This window comes from Adiantum capillus-veneris, unplaced genomic scaffold (genome assembly GCF_014529385.1).
Source record: "Adiantum capillus-veneris isolate H3 unplaced genomic scaffold, ASM1452938v2 Hic_scaffold_461, whole genome shotgun sequence".
Classification (NCBI taxonomy): domain Eukaryota; kingdom Viridiplantae; phylum Streptophyta; class Polypodiopsida; order Polypodiales; family Pteridaceae; genus Adiantum; species Adiantum capillus-veneris.
The window spans coordinates 122,042-137,051 of record NW_028221547.1 but is presented as its reverse complement, the minus strand read 5'-3'; the positions used below and the strand labels follow the sequence as shown (position 1 = coordinate 137,051).

The following is a 15,010-nucleotide window of genomic DNA, read 5'->3' as shown; positions in this document are numbered from 1 at the left end:
GGCTGGCGGAATTAAGTTAACCAGTTTACGCCTTTGGCCTTCTTTTTGGTCCCTGAGAATAAGTAGTGCGTGGTAATCTCCAGTTCCTTCACATTACGTATTGCGCTACCGGCAGGTTTCTTTACTTTCTGACTTACCTTGTTCTCAGGGATGGCTGCACGGACGGCATCCCAGGCTGCCGGGGTACGGAATCTCGTAACCGGCCTTGACGTTGGCGGTTCCGCTTATGGAGAAGAGACCAAGGCCTTCTCTAATCAAGAGTCACACCTTCATAAATTGCACCGGCACTTATGCCCTAACGCAGACAGACTTAATTTTGGCGATGGCCAGCTACTTATTTCTTTTGCTAGGGATTTGGACTCGTTGTACTACTTTTAGACTCGTTGGTTTCTTCCTTTTTTCTTGTTGTTGTTTCTTCTTTAAAAAGAAAAAACTGTACCAAAATACATAATAGCTACTCGTTTAGTTTGGTGTAGTAAAAGAGCATAGCCTTTTCCGCTCATTCAAGAAAGGTAAATCTTACGCGGTTTTAAGGCTTCAGGCCGACAACCCGAGTCCCTAAATGAGCGCAAAACAAATCTAACCCTAGCCGAACATATTGCAATGGCATTTTAGTAGTGTACATTTGCTATAGGGTAAGCTACTGTCTTTTAGGCCTACCTGCTTCAGACGGGTAGCTTAAGAAGGGAATAGCGCAAAACCAAAAGTGTCCCGTTTTTGCCCTATGACTCAAAATACCCTAGCATTCCCATTCTCGTCTTTGATAGTAAAAGAAAAGAATTGCTCGAAAGGCAAAAGGGGTTTGGTTTATTAAACTGAAAAATGCCAAGACAAAAACAACCCCTTTCATTTATGTCGAAATAAACTCCTTCAACTTACCACGGCTTATAGTCCACCGGAACAATTTGCCATCATTCCATTGATTCCCATCCATATAGGAAATCCGTATCTTTTATTTATCAATTCCTCTTTATCTATGCTATCTACTATTGGATTAATCCTGCTTTTAGTTCACTTGGTGACCTCGGATGGAGGACATTTAATACTGAATGCTTGGTAATCTTTAGTAGAGATGACTTATGATTTTGTGCCTAACCTAGTGAACGAATAAATTAGTGGCGTTTTGAAATAATAGTTCTTTCCTCTAATCTTTGTTACTTTTACTTTTTTATTATTTTGCAATTTATAAGGTATGATACCCTATAGTTTTACGGTAACAAGTTATTTTATTATTATTTTGGGTCCTTTATTTTCCCTTTTCTTTGGAACTACCGTGGTAGGGTCTTAAATACATGGGCTTCATCCTTTCAGTCCTTTATTACTGCTAGGGGTCCTTTTGCTGTTAGCGCTTTTTTTAGTACTTTTGGAGTTAATCTTCTATCGTTTTCGTGCACTAAGCTTAGGAATATGCTTATTTGCTAATATGATGGCTGGTCATAGTTTAGTCAAGATTTTGAGTGGCTTTGCTTGGACCATGCTATCCATGAGGGGTATTTTGCTATTAGCACATCTTGTTCCCCTTTTGATCGTATTTGCATTAACTGGTTTAGAATCAGGTGTAGCTATCCCATAAGCCTATGTTTCTATAATCTTGACTTGTATTCACTTAAATGATGCAATAAACCTTCATTAACATAACCCTGGTGGTCACTATCATCAGTACTTAATGGTGTAGTGTAATAAACCCTTTGGCAGCTCTCAGCTAAGGTAACGCAGAGAACATTTCCAGGGGTTGGGCTTTTCCCAACCCAACCCCCCCATGATTTTGTTACCTTGATATGAGTTATAAACGGAATGAAATGACAAACATACCCTGCCTCGCTTTATTTTGCCGTAACGTAACCTTTGCCCTAAGCTGCCCAAGGTTTATTGCAAGGCATGCAAACCCCAAGCTAAGCTACCCAAGGTATATAGTAAGGCATGCACCTAATTGAATATTTTTGAGTGCTTCAGTGGACCGCTTTCACTCTTATTAAAAAAGTTTATATGGTAGTAATCAAAAACAAAAATATACAAAAACAAAAGTTATTAACCACTTGCAGTAAAATTTTTAAATAGTACCTATCTTATTCGCCCTTGTTTAATAATTTAATACGTATGATACTATAAATCTATTACTATACTATAAATAATAGGTATATTAATTGTAATTAAATCACTATTAAAATTGTTAATTAAACTAAGTTCATTTATTGAACTTAAATAACTATTATTTATTATATGAAATATTAATGAAAATAAACTTACTACTTTTAATAACAATAGTTTTAGGCTTGATAAATTAGTACTTATTACTGAATTTACTATAGGAGGAGTACTTTGTATACTCAACGAAGAAGCTGTAGAAGAAAAACAAGAAGCAATTGGCAAAGAAGCAATTGGTTTCGATGCTTGGGGTAAAGATGAAGAAAATTGAAATGTATTTGTTTTTAGGGCTGAGGATTTCTCTTTTGATTGATCCTCAGCTGCAAATAAAGAATTGTCCGATGATAATGGTTTAGGTACAGGCAATAAACTATCTGACGTAGACGATATAGGATCGGATACGTTAGATATAGGAATGGAAACGTTAGATACAGAATCCGGCACAGGTGATACAGGATTAGGGTTACCACGGGATTTGATCATGCCGTGTCGACCGACACCGCGTCGATCGACAGTAATTGGTTTGACTACACCCTGTAAATGGAACTAATAGATAACTTCACATATCACCGTGTCTGGTTCAGGAACCAGTTCCTTCAAACCCGTACTTACCATAATACTACTACTACCTGCACTGGAGCCTCCGTCACCTTCATCTTTGTCTTTTTTTTCTTCTTTTTTGTGTGTATTGTATTATCTATCTGCCTCTCCGGACACAGTATCTTGAGTACCGATGATGATGACCACATCTGCTGGCATGTGATTTTTGAACATAAAATCGAGTCCTTGTAAATGAGCAAAGCCAGGTGCTCTTATTTTACAACGATAGGGACGATTGGTTCCATTACTGACTAAGAACACACCAAATTCTCCTTTAGGTGCTTCAGCTGCAGTATAAATAGAAAAAGCTGGTACAAAAACCCCCTCTGTATAAGGTTTAAAATGGTGAATTAGAGATTCCATGGATTTTTTCATTTAAGGTCATGATAAAGGACATAGCTTACGATCATCAGCTTTAATTGTGCCGCTGGGCATTTCATTGAGACGTTGTACGATGATTCAAATACTTTCTCACATCTCTTCAATACAGATACAATAACGATCGTAGCAATCTCCCCTAGTACCCACTAGTATGTCGGAATCCGATTAGTCATGAACATCGTAAGGTGCTGCTTTTCATAAATCCCAGCATACTCCCGGTTAGGATAGATAGGCCCTTTGTCGAGCTTTCCCCCCAACGGAGCCGTACGTGAAAGTTTCCCTTCATACGGCTCGAATGCGTTTCCGGAGGCCCGCCCCTGTAACGCGTCTGCAGGCGCTTAGGGATGAGGGGCATTTATAGTCTATGCGTAAGCGTCCATAGCACCAGATTTTGGATTGAGAGTTCGGTTCATTTTCCTAAGCTTTTTGCTTGCCTCAGGCCACTTACCGCGTGGCCCACGTTACGGCAAAAAGCAGGCAACCGTAACCAGTAAAGTCAAAACGCTACATCCGCTTCGCAGCAAAAAAGAGATAGCTCCGATGCACGCATAGATTAAGGGCTTATGCTAAGCTGGCCAAGACTAGTTACCAGTCCACAGAGCCTGGCTTGTAGGAATTTATTTCCAGATCTCCATACTTCCATACCGCCACAATTTTACGAAAGACAGGCTGTTTACCCTTTATCCGACCCAATTAAACTCTGTGCTTAAAGCCGCCTCCTTCTTTAATCGATTTGTGTTTCTTTAATTTAATTCGATTTAAAGCGGGTCACGTACTTGCAGACTCAGCCTTTGCTTCTCAGGTCTTTCTTTACCCATACTCTGTTACATGCTTAGCCCTTACGGACGCACAGATAAATACAGGCTTATCATGTTCCATCAATGGCATCTAACCTATGCCGATTTCAGCGAACCGTGCTCTACTCCAGTGAACTCATGCAGTTTCAATATACCTAGAGGCCAAGGGTAAATCCGTTCACGGCTGGCCCATCAGACTAACCAGTCAAAGATGGCCCTAGCCTTGCCTTGGTTATGCTTTACTGGGCTTATACACATTTGCTTACGCTGCCCTTTCCTCAGCTCACCTTAGCCTCTATTTTGGATTAAGAGACGTCGTCTTCAAGGCTTCATACCAAGTCTTTACAGTCAAAGCGTGCTTGAGCAAGGTCGGGCAGAACCGTTGCCTGATGGGAACCTTCCCCATATTGCTATCGATGTCTTCATGTCGCACGACCTCTTAACATTACACCACTGAATCCCCGATCCAAAGCTTACTATGCAGTGACGGTACCGATATCCACTAATCATTATTTCCAGATACGGTTGTTGGTTGGCGTTTCCTCCGATTCGTCAATACGAGAAGCAAATTATTATGTAAATGAAAAGGTGTCTCCACTCAAGCCCAAAGGCAGATCTTATGCCACTCCACCTGATCATATATAACTGGCATACATCCTAGCTCCCGAGACCCTTTCATAGAATTCCAAAGGTTTTTCTCACTCTTCAAAAGCCCACGGAAACAAAGTTAATGCTCCCACATCCATGGCATAAGTAGTTAAAGCAGGTAAATGATTTGGGATTCAAGTTATTTCGCAGAATAACACTCATATGTATTAAGCTCATAACGGTACCTCGCAATTACAAGGTCTCTCTACAGCCAAGGGATAAGCGTGTTCTTAAGCCATCATGAAAACGTAAATAGGGTTAAAAGTTACTTGATGCTAGCTGCTGCTGTATTGTATACGTTTACTTGCGTTACATACACAGGTGCTCTCCGAACCGTGCAAGATGGTTACCCATCACACGGCTCTCCAACTTAAGTTACCTTAGGGAAAAGGGTTAAAATTCGTTATCATGGTTTGGTTTTCTTTTGCCTCGCCAAATAACTATCATCCATGAGCATTTAGGTGACCTCAGGACTAGAGCCTTTATTTATTTTATTTTCTAAAGTCAACAAAGCATGTGGATCGAGGGTTTGTTTGTTTCTTAATAGGGAAAGGATTCTTTTCTCCTTTACCTCGCAAACATAATTAGAGGATAAGGCATCGAGTCGTGCTCTGGCCAAGGCAAAAGGACCCTGGCCCTGGAAGTCGTGCATTCTAGCAACATCTTTGGTGTGGGATTGCCAATTCCCTATCTGGGTGTTCTGACTGGCACAAACCCTGCCCGGCACTGCTTAAGTGTGCGGCGTTGGTCTGTCCGCTGATTTAGGCCCCTTTCCTTCTGCGACACTAACAGCACCCTATGCTTACATGGTTCTTGAAGCGAAAGGTAGGCAGGTATTACGAGTCCTCTGTCCCACACATCTATCTAGAAGTGTGGTTTACCGGTTTCACTGAATGCTCCTATCTCTTGCCCCGCCCAGCAAAGGTCGTGTGAGTGTACGGTTACGCTTCAGATATTTGCTATACCCATATCGAATCCTAGTTTCCCTTATCTCCAGTGCACTCGCTTTGGATCCTCAACACACAGGGAAAGACGCGGTAAGGAAAAAGCCTTAGCTGCCCAACACGTCTGGCTGATCGTTCCGCTAGCATCTCGCATTCACGAAACCGTTCAACTGAACTGCCACTTAGGGGCGTAGTTAGAGATACGCCAAGAGTTGGCTATTTCTGGTTATCTCTTTTTATGACATGCTGTTGTTGTCGTCATATCTTACACATCGATTAGTAATACTTGTTTTGCCGTGGGTGTTTTTTTGCAGTATCCCTTTCTGTCTCTAAGGAGGGCTTCACTCGGTGACTTCACGGTCGCCCTCCAAACGATCAGAATGAGGTAAAGCTTAAAGATACGTTTTATACTCGATTAATTTTTCTGTGCCTCTAGTTGGGTAGGCGCCGGTTCTTTGTTTTTGTTGGCCGGATCCCCCTCTTTGAACCGTACGTGCAAGTCTCCCTGCATACGGCTCGCGTCATTTTTGACAAGTAGAGGCGCCTTTATTCGCTGCGCTAATAAAACGTATCTTATTTAGTAGCTTATGTGTGTATGGTTGCTGTCTCTTTGTTTTGTAATTCCCTTCCAAGGTCCCCCTGAGGATACAGAAGAGGAAAGCAAATTTGCTGTAGGCAGCGCCGTCTATTGCACTGTAAACTTGCTAAGGCCCTGGCCTCGGGCCCGGCGCATAGGTCTAGCCTAAGCGGCAAGGCTGGCTTCTTATTCTCACTCCTCTCTCCAGCTTGAACAAAAGAAATCGGCCTTTCCATTCCTGTCAAATGACCCGGCCTTCCTGGCTTAACTGTTTGCCTAGTTACGCTTTTGTAGTTTTGTTGGTTTTTGTTTGCTTTTATTGTATGCTTTCGGTTTAGCTAGCGGGCCTACCACGCTTTGCGCCTATGTCTTTGCCAGACAGTATTTGCTAGTAGTGCCATCCTATCTGACCTGAGGATTTGGTTTGTCCCTTACGGTTAGCCTGCCCATCCCAACATGAAACAAGTGTAGGTTGAAACGGAACTCCAGGCTGGTTACACGTTCCACTGTGCCGAAATGCAAAGGGTGCTGGTCGTAATAGTTACCTCGCGGAGTATGTGCGTGTGCTTTTGACGGGCACTCCAGGACCCGCCAACGCGTTCTCATTTCCGAGAAACCCCGATGGTTGGCCCGTGAGATAACTAAAATAGAGGACTAAGTTTCTTTCCATCATTTATTCTGACTTCTGATATAGGTAACGAGGCCATCTTTACGACCTTCTCTTTTCCTTTCCGCGCGCAGTTCGCCTTACCTGCTTGACAAACCGACTCGGTGCTTATGATGCGGAAGTTGCCTTCGCGTACCACCCGGCCAAGAAACAAGCGAAGCATCGCTAACGGCTAAGTGGGATATGCCGACTCGGCTAAGCAGCTTCATGCCGCACTAGAGTAATCCAATATGCGGTTCCGCACGTTCTATTGCTTCTCCATCCGTTTCCGATACTAATCATAAAACACCATAAGCAGCAAGGTGTTAAGGTCCAGAATTCGAAGTGAAATTCTTGATTTACCTGTTAGACGCCGTATTGAACCATTCTTGCTTGTTCCTTCCACCAGCCCACACCCGGACTTGAACCGGTGCCGTTTCCTTTCCTGGTACATAGGAATGCTCTATCCTTTAAGCTACGTGAGCCAAAAGAACCGCTGCCGTTTCCATTACTAAAAAACTCAATTGGAGAAAGGAAAGGTTCCTAGGGCCCAATAGGCAAACAAGTGCAGTGCTTCATGACATCATGTCGCGAGTAACTCCATAGTGGCTCAAGCGGTAAGCTACTAAAGGGCCTTCTTGCTGTAACGATCCTAACAGTTAGCAAAGCCAATTTTACATGTGATAACTGCTTGCTGCCTTGATACGTTTTCACACTAGCTCCTTTATTTTCTCAAACCTGCAAGCAAAGCGAATCTCCCTCGACACCACAAACGCACACACCTAAGATAACTTACCTCTACGCAACCACAACTTTATTTACTAGACAGCCTTGTAAGCCTGCTCAAAGCATGCACGCTTGCAACACACGACAAGGATTTTTATACTTAAAAAAAGGTTCTTTTGTGTTTGCGTCTGTCCTTATGCGATTAAGCAATGTGGTACCAGCTGTAGATGTAGAGCTTGATAAGTCAGGAATTAAGCTAGAGGCGGCTGAAGAAGTGGGATTATTGGCTAGATTCCTTATCTCAGCGCGCGCCTATTGTAACCACTTCATGAGTGGGTGTTTGACGTGTTGAGATTAGAGGATAGAACCTTTAATCAATTGGCTCCTTTTCTGCGCATAAGTGCAAAAGGAAACAAGACATTGTTTTTGACGAGATGGGAAACGTAAATCAAGTGGCTATAATATTCCTTGTCTTTACGACTGTATGATCTAGCAACTGTGATTCTAGCTAAACCGCTTCCGCAACGGTAGGGAAAAGTACAGCCAACAAGCCACTTATATGTATGCGTGACCGTAAGTGAAACACACTATAAGCGGCATGGCCGAGTCCATAAATGCACATACAACATATCTAAGCACACGCACACAGCCCTTTAGCTGACCAGTAACCCACAAGCCTCAATACATCGAGTCAGCCACATAGATTCATACATTACAGGCCTTTCCTTCCCTCAACTATCCACAAATGCTGCATACATTGCAGGTTCCTCAGCTAAGTACACCTGTGAACTCAATGCACAGCGTTCTCTCATAGTTCAGCTCTCATCTGTACATGCTGAGTGCCCTACTGGCATACATAAGCCCCCAGTGCTGCCTACTTTTCTTTTGATTTTTGCTATCTGCACTGATTCCCCTAATCGGGTCTGTTCTGCTTTCTCTTTCCCCACGCTATTTTTGCCTTTGGTTATTTATAAAGTATCTTTATTGTGTGCAAAAGGTGCTTTTGTTATGCTTGCATAACATCACGCTCCAATCAAGAGGCATCATTTTATCATATCCCGTGTTCATCATTTGGTGGTCGAATCGTTTCCGCCCCGTGGTCTTGGGCTGGGCGCCCACTTCCTTCGCTTCGCGAAGCGGGCAGTTATTTTTTTCTTTACATTGCAAGCAATTACAACCATTAAACAAACTTAGTCAACATACATAGTCTATGCGCTGCTAATGTCGCAGCCTCTCAAGCATTTAACAAACTCACACCATCCATTTCAAATGAGATCTATCCTGTCACCACACGAGCCATCCAACCTGTAGGATTTCCCTTTCCTTTTCCCATTCTTACTTCCGTGGGTTTACGGGTAATGGGAATATCTGCGAAGATTCTTACCCATATTCAACCATTTCTCTAGAAATGTCTGCTTATAGCGCGACGCGCTGCCTCAATGGTTTAATATAGAATACGACCCGCTGAACAGCTTTTAATGCCATATTCTCCGAAACTAAGTCATGTACCGTCCGTTCTGCAACCTCTACATTTGCCCTTTTAGCATTTCCAAAACTTTGTACGTTTTGGATACAGCATCCGAATTGAGTCTCTTTTTGTTCTTTGAAACATGTTTGGAATACGGAATCCACACTTTGACACCCAGAATCCCATAACGAGTGAATGTTTCTGTCCTCGCGTAACTGATATAATCAGAAAAGACATGTAAGGATGTTGAACCAGATTTCATACATTCAGTTTAAGCTATTAAAGCGCCATTCAATCAACCTAGACGACAAATACAGATTCCCTTCACACATTCGCAGTTTTCAATCCATCAAGATATAGATGTACAAATTTATACAAATGATTTCTTTTTTTTTGGTCCCCAAAGTATCTCCTAAGCTATTGGAAAAGCACTTTAATAGGAAAAATCAGCTTTTACTGGCTTGATCAAGATATTAGTGCTTGTTTCACTAGATGAAAAAATTTACATTTCAGGCCACCAGGGTTTAATCCTCTTCCGGCAACGATAACTGCAGACTTTCTTAGTTTCCCTGAATCAGGCATTCGCTATGTACAAGCGTCAACGGGCATCTTTTCCTAAAGAAGAATAACTGTAACTATTGCATGTATCTTTTTTTTTAGGTTTCGTACATTCGCATTAGGCATCCCTATTAAACTTAGACTTAGACTTAGACTTAGACTAACAACGCGGATTCTTAGCTTTCTTACGTAAAGCATTCCCTATATACCTACGCAGTTTTCTCTTTGCAAACTTACCCCAGGCAGAGCGTCAGGCGACGTCTTTACCATAAAAAAAAGATAATAGAGAAGAAGAAAAAAACAAAAGATTGTTATCAGTTATGTTAACCGTAGTGGGGTCAGAATAAATTTAGTTCTTCATACGAGGAAAGTATTACACGGCCAGAGGCGTAATAAGTGCCCGACGGAAGTTTTCGGTTTCGGAGGCCTTTTCGTAATTTTCCTTCAGTAATCCTTTTCGTTTTTTTCTTTTTCTTATTGCCTTGCGGTCTGTGAGATAGGGTTAAAAGTCCGCCTGCGCCTAATGAGAAAAGGCAAGCAGAGCCCCGTTTCATCGGCTTGACGAGGGCAAAGCATAGGAAAGGCGGCAAATTTTGTTGCATTTTCTATGTATCATTTCCCTCCCGTAACTAGTGCAGGCTACATAAATGCTCTCTGAACCGGGCTAGATAGTCACCTATCACACGGCTCTCTAACTTGACGGATGAGAGGCCAGGTATAGGAAATTACCCCTCTTCCCTCCGGCTCTCAAAGCGTAACAAATACATAGGCTCCTTCCCTTTTACTTGGCATTCGCTAAATGTGTGCTTCCCGGTTCCGGCAAAGGTAGGCAGGTAGTATGGGCCCTCTGACCTCTCTTCGGGGCTTTCCTCCCAGAAGATCTCACCGTTGTTTCCTACATGGCTTGTCCAATTGTTGATCGAATGCCCTGTGTTGGGATGTCATTTAGTGTCTTGTCCCCAGTAACATAGGTAACCTGCTTTATCCTTTCCTTTTTGTGCAATGGGTGGGTTAAGGGAAGATTATTTAGCCCAATTGATCAAAACCCTCAGTAGGCATAAAGCAAGGTAGCGTGTGTTTGCGTTCCCCATTCGCAAAGCGTGTCAATGATTAACTATCGCTAGGTAGCCAGCCCCGAAAGGAACTTCGATTCGCTAAGCTTTGCCCTCATCTCAATACCAAAAGCAGGCTTGCTTTATGCTGTTAAGTTGCGTAGACTTTTTAGTTTACGCGTAAAGTTATTCAAACTTTAACCTCCTTGCCGCACATGCTTTGGTCCCCGTGTTCGTTACCGAGCAAGAGTAAGTGCAACGCCTTTATACAATACATAATCGAGCTTGTACAATGTTTTCATGCAGGAACTAGACCGGTCGCCCTCTCGATTAGCGTCATCAACGGTGTCGTCAACCGGGAAATAATGGTGGGCGTCATTAAACTGGAAAAAAGAATACATGAATAAATGTCCTTTTAGGGAAATGATGAATAATACACCTACCGAGACGAAGGTCAACTTTGCGATTTCTTCCTTCAGTTTTCCTTTTTTTTCCCTTGGTTTTCTCTCTCTCTTCTTTAGTTTTTTTGTTTTCTTCTTTAGAAAAAATCCTGGGAAAAATTGAATAGAAAAGATATCTAGAATCTACATCCTAATACAACGATTTTCCATAACAGTGGATGGAGTCAAGAGTTACTCTGTCTGGCTGTAAAAAAAGCCGTGTAAAGAACTTTCATTTACCAACGCAGACTAAATCAGGTGCTCTTCGAACCGTGCAAGATGGTTGCCCATCACACAGCTTTTTAACCCAAGTTACCTATATTGCATGCAGTAGATCCTGGCTTGGCTCGGGGACTTATAATCCAAGAAGCGCTTGATTCTTTGCAAGCCAAGCCTCTTACGCTGTGCACTTGCTTTTCTCTGCTAGCAATGATGCTGCTTGATTCTGACAGTTCTGACACCCTGCCTTTCGAAAACGTGAAGCTTTTTTACTTATGTGTTTTTGGTTGTGGGTCAGTAAAAAGAAAGAAAAAACACTTCAGTCAAAGCCTTCGGCCTTGGCTTACGTTATTTCATAGAGTTTAAAATGATTCTATCCAAATGAGGTGCCTGCTAATGACTAGCTTCACTTCAATCAGGCGGCTCAGGCATTAAAGTCTTGAGGTTTGTTTTTCCTTCCCTTGTTTCAATGATGACTTAATCTCTGCTCTGCCGAAGGGCAAACACAAAGCCAATCGGCATGTGTCAAAACGATTCATAGCTGTTCAGTTTCATCCAAACGATATCTCTGTACTGTTTGAGCGTGCAACGTCCCTATTGGGTGGGTGCGTTAATTTAGGCTCCTTTCTTTCCATCGCAGGGCTGCGTTTTTTTATTGTGGGATCCGCGATAGGTAGGCGGGTACTATGAGCCTTCTGCCCCACGCGTCTGCCCGCAGGTTAGATGCGTGGTTCACCGGTTTTACCGAATACTCTCACTTGTTGAAGCATAGTGCGCTTTAGGCCTAAGCCGCAGGGCTTCCTGAAGGGCTTGAGCCCTCCTTGTCTGGGTACATGCGCCAGCGATCAGCGCATGTACAGAGAAGGCGTGGTGTTGCTTTTCTTTTTGAAAAGCTAGGCTTGGTATCCCTCCCGCACCTCGCGTTCGTGGTATTTACACTCAACTGTGCTTCAGAGACACGGTCGAAGCCTAAGGATTGGTTAGGCTTAGTGTGCTCTTTTTACGACATGCTTTGGTTTTCTCTTTTTGTTTCCTGAGGTGCGTGCTTTCCGCTGTTGCTTGCGGTTTCCTAGCGTTAGAATAAGTTGTGTCTGTTTTGTTGTGGACATCTGCAATGCCTCGACCGACATGCAGCAGGCAGTTCATTCGGTGACTCCGCGGTCGCCCTCACTAAACCGACTTGAATCTGAATGGTAGTTTGGATTAAGTCTGACTGAAATCGGATTTACCTTTTATGCCGTATCCTATTATCGTACCTTCTATCTTGGCTTGATCTTAGTTGTTCTCGAGGCCTTTCATATAGAAGCAAACTCTCCAAATTTATGACCAACCTTTTCGTTTATAACCCTCAAACGAATAAAAGATCGCCCGTTATGAATTTCTGCATAGCAACCCTTAAATAACGGCGAAATGGAAAATCTACATAACCAGATTCTCCCCCTGATCTTTTTCGTCTTTTCTAACAGGCAAGCATCAACAAAAGGGCCTTTCCATACGAATCATGCCATAAACTAATTTCTGTGTTTCCTCACTATTGCTCAAAATCCACATTTAGTGGGCCTTCCCCAGGGTGACACTGAAGGTCTACCTCCTTTCATGCGCCCTTCGCCTCCTCCATAGGGATAATCAACCAGATTCATAGCAACACCTCAAACAATGGGGCGTCTGCCTAACCACCGACTTTACCCTGCTTTGCTAAGCCTACGTATGCCATGGTTGGGATTAGACACCATACCAATAGTAGCTCAGCATTATAAATCTATAGGTTTGTGAACACCTAAGGGTGACCGCGCAATACATTATGTATTCTCTTTCTCAATTATTTTAGCTTTGACTCCTGCAGCTCAAGTTAACCCTACGCCTTAACCTGGCTTCCATTCGATATTATGTATCCATGCGCCCCTAGCTATATGGGCTAATGGTATACAATTTCCCACCATTTAAAAATATGAATCGAGTACGTATTTTCTATCGCTATAAGGGTCAGCGTAGTCTCCTCCAGGGCGTAGCCAGGAACCACTTTAACGGCTCCCCCATAGAAGCTTCTCTTCTAACCACTTTCAACCTTCATTTGCTATGTTAAATGAGGTTGAAGGTTTAGACTAATCATAATTCATCACCATCCTGCCTGCTTCCAATTAATAACTAGCTAATACATAAGTGTTAGCCTAAACCGCACCATTACTGTTAGGGCTCGGTTTCTGAACTGTGCATGAGCTATAGGCCTCACACGGCTCTTCTTAAGAACTTAAATCCTCCACTTTGCTTGCAATCCCTGCTCGATTGGAGGGCCTGAACATTTGGTCGAGGCCTTGGGTTGGACGCTATAATTTCTGTTTTGTCTGCACGCATCTCTGGCTATTCGTGGCTAAGGTCCTAAGTCCTCAAGTCAGCCTATTCTTTTTGAAGAATCCCGCTGCACTCACGGGCATATGGCTTGGCAGGCCTTCCGTTTCCGGAGCTCCATGGGCATTGCCCCGTTCCTCAATCAGATGTTTGGATGTGAGCTATACTTCGCGAGAAGCTCCACGAGCGTATGGCCTCGCCGATTAACCCCTCTTCTCGTACGACTGGGAACGCTGCTCAGTGACAACCTTTCAATCGTCACCGCTTTGACTTCTCTTGCTACTATAATAACAGGCCTTCGGTATGCGTGGTTAGCACTGATCGTGTTTAGGCTACGAAGCTTACACTCATTTATATTGGTTCATCCTGTTACGGCCCGGGCCTTTTGCTTTTGCAACTTTAAAGGTGGCCATTCTTTTATCAAGGCAGTCGTGCATTTCAGCTACTGGCGGGACTGGGTACCCGCATCCAGTCAAAGTTATCGTTGCCTACGTGGGTCGCTTTGCAAAAGACATTGCTTAGGACCAACGCAACGGGTCACACGGAAGGTGTACGATCTACTTTACACGCCCTATCTTTCGGCCTTTCATCTGCCTTTAGCCGTCCTTTAAAGCTATGCTTAGGTTTAAGAATTTTCTTTTTGTTTTACCGAAAACTCTCCTGCGCTTTACGTTTGATTCTCTGCGCCCAGAGAACGCTATGCGTTCTCCATCTTCACGGCGCCCTCGCTTTAGTTTTAGAAAGCGCTTTGCCCTTTTCAAAGTGTGGCACCCTTTCAATCCATCATACTGAAGCAATCCGGAAGGAACAATTTAGGTCATATTCGATCCTTTCCACAATGCCCAAGGACGAAGCGCTTCATTTCCAATCGATTCTTCACTACAATCACTTCAATCCACCTCCCCAGTAAAAAACCGTGATACGCCCTGATGGATTCCTCCCAACGGACCTCTTGTTACTACTAGTCAACCTCTTTAGTGCTTTTTTTTTTATTCCCGTGGATTTTTTAGTTTCTTTCCCTTGCTCAAAGCGTCTGTGACATCAGAGAAAAATGGTACCGTGTCATGGGTATGCCCCAGTGTCAACGTTATCAATCATATATACGATGATTGATTGCTTTGCGCATAGAATATACCATATAGCTGATGTTACCTGTGAGTAGGCAGTAGGCTGGCGTGGTTAAGTAGGCTTTCGGCTCGTGGTTAGTTCTTTCTTGTTTCTTTTGATCAACTATCTATATAGGTGCTGCGATTTCATACGAAGGGCACACTGCATTATGTTCGTGTATGTGGCTGCTTTTTCATACAATCTAAGGTGTTGCCTGTTCAAAAGCATAAACCAAACAAAAGCAAATTTCGACAGAATTCAGCATAGCCAAACAGATAGTGCGTGTGATCCTGTCCCTTTACATGCATAACAATACGGCACGGTGGAAAGGGTAGCTATCATTTTTTCCTTTTTTG

The 15,010-nt window shown here is 43.1% G+C and overlaps 1 pseudogene; it reads right to left on the bottom strand.

The window, feature by feature from the left end:
• Positions 1-13,133: 13,133 nt before the first annotated feature.
• Positions 13,134-14,585, bottom strand: LOC147416790 (uncharacterized; annotated as a pseudogene).
• Between the last annotated feature and the right edge of the window lie 425 nt (positions 14,586-15,010).